Genomic DNA, 2709 nt, shown 5'->3' with positions numbered 1-2709 from the left:
GTCTAAATCTTTTAAAATTATGTTTTTGCCTTCAAATTTTAATAAATTACTTATGTTTTTATTATAGCATATGGTGGTTTCAGTTACTTGACTGGAAGCCATTAGAGAAAGATTTATCTATACTTTTTTATTATAATGAAAGTTTTGGTGTACTTTTCCTTGTGACACTTTGCACCATTCATTCAGCTAGTGTTTACTGAGGGCTTCATATGTACAGTACTTTTCTGGGTGCTATTGCTTTCAGCAGTGAACAAAATAAAGCCTTTACTCTCCTGGAACTAGCACTCTGTGTTGGGAGAAAACATAAACAACAAAGCAGGGTAAGGGTTAAAAAGAGATGGGAATGATAAATGGAATAGTTTTACCATTTGGTTAAACATCAAACTATTATAAATCACATGGCCAGAAGCCATTGAGGTGTTTTAATTCACAATAACCAGAGAGCCTCAAACATTTACCAAGGCACTTAACCGTGTTTATGGACTACAGCAACGCTCTGAGGTAGGGAACGGTTACCATCTCCGGTTACAGATGAGGAGTCTGAGGAGACATTATGTGAGTTGCCCAGAATTACACAGCTGTAAGTAAGTGGGAAGCTGCGATGTGACCCGAACCCATGCTCTATTTTTTTTTTTAATGTATGGACTTTATTATGTTTCATTTATGTGAATTTTTTCTTTAAAGATTTTTTCTGACGTCGACCATTTTTAAAGTGTTTATTGCATTTGTTACAGTATTGCTTCTGTTTTATGTTTTGGATTTTTGGCCACAAGGCATGTGGGATCTTAGCTCCCCCACCAGGGATCGAACCCTCACCCCCTCCATTGGAAGGCGAAGTCTTAACCACCGGACCACTAGGGAAGTCCCCCTTATGTGACCATTTTTATGGCAATTTTTTTAAATTTTGTTTTTTTATTGACGTAGAGTTGAATTACAGTGTTGTGTTAATTACTGCTGTACAGGAACGTGACTCAGTTACACATTTATATACATTCTTTTTCATATTCTTTTCCATTACGGTTTATCACAGGATATATAGTTCCCTGTGCTCTACAGTAGGACCTTTTTGGTTTTTTTAAATACATCCACTTTTTTTTTAATAAATGTATTTATTTATTTTTTTATTTTTGGCTGCGTTGGGCCTTTGTTGCTGCACGCAGGCTTTCTCTAGTTGCGGTGTGCGGGCTTCTCATTGTGGTGGCTTTTCTTGTTGCAGAGCATGGGCTCTAGGTGCATGGACTTAAGTAGTTGTGGCATCAGGCTTAGTTGCTCTCTGGCATGTGGGGTCTTCCCGGACCAGGGCTCGAACCCGTGTCCCCTGCATTGGCAGGTGTATTCTTAACCACTGCGCCACCAGGGAAGTCCCATGTAGGGCCTTTTTGTTTATCCATCCTGTATATACACCAGTTTGCATCTGCTAATCCCAAACTCCCAATCCAACCCTCTCCCACCCCCTCCCCCTTGGCAACCACCAGTCTATTCTCTATGTCCTTGGTTATGTTTCTGTTCACAGACAGGCAGAACCCAGGCTCTTAATTACTTTGTTATCCTGTTTCCTTGTTAAGAGAAGAAGGGTTTAAGGAAGGGTTTAAGAGAGAAGCCAGTGAGCACTAGAGATGCAAAGGAGTGGGGCTGTCAGAAAGCACACCTGTCTCCTTCCCCCATCTGAGCAGAATTTTTAAACGGCAGAGTATGTAAGAGTATGTGCTGACACATCTCTGGATTCAATTATGTCTCCCTGGTAAAACATGCACAGATAAGTCTTTAGTTCAATCAGACTGAAAGATGAGATCAGAGAAAAGCTGGAGTGTCAGATTTCTTCTAAAAGGTCCTGCCTGATTGTTACTACTAGGGCTACTACAGTACTAGTTAGTTCATTAGTCATGGATTGGGTGTTAGAGGAGTGAAACAACGAGCAAGATGTAGCGTTGACCCTTTAGAAGTGGAGTGAGAGGGAAGACGCACAGCAGATGTCTCATCCTGCACGTGACATGCTGTGACGGGCATATTCAGGGCGTTTGGTCAGTGTTTGTGGAAGAAGAGGGGGAGCTGTGAGGCATAGAAAAGTCATCTAAAGAGGCAATCCCTAAGCTAAATCTTAAAGGACTCCTGAGAAACTGGTGAGTCAGCAGTGAAAGGCAAGGATACTCAAGGCAGAGTGGACAGCGGAAGTCCAGAGTCGTGAGTGTGCGAGGGGTGTGTTATGGAGCCACAGGCACAGGCTCTGGAGGATCAGTGCAGTGTCCCCAGGCAGTGGCAAGTGCCCCTAAAGGAGGCCGCGAGGAGGAGGAGAGCGGGTCTTAACTACCCATGTGCGTGGAGCTGGTTTCCTCAGAAAACAGCTAAGAATGGAAAGGACAAGTTCAGGTGGCATTTTAGACCACTGACGTCAGCATGGATGAGGAATCTGAAGAAGCCTGGAGACAATTATGCCCCACTCTTCTGAGGAGCAGCGCTTTTTATTTTCAAGAGGGACTTTCACGCTGCCACCTCCTCTCCTGTCCCTACTGAAAGCTTTATAGGCCGGCAGAAGGGAGACCTGGCTTAAGTAAAGTTAATCAGGTTTCTTTACTGTACAGCTCCTCGGGGCTGCTGTAGGCTAGTGTTCATTCTGGATCATCACAGCAGGCGCATGGTACACAGCCATCCTCAAAGCTATTTGACTCTAGCGTCCTCTTTAATAGAAGTGTCTAACAACTGGTTCCACCA

The sequence above is a fragment of the Grampus griseus genome (genome assembly GCF_964374135.1).
Source record: "Grampus griseus genome assembly, chromosome: 3".
Taxonomy (NCBI): Eukaryota; Metazoa; Chordata; class Mammalia; order Artiodactyla; family Delphinidae; genus Grampus; species Grampus griseus.
Note: the sequence above shows the minus strand (reverse complement) of the source record.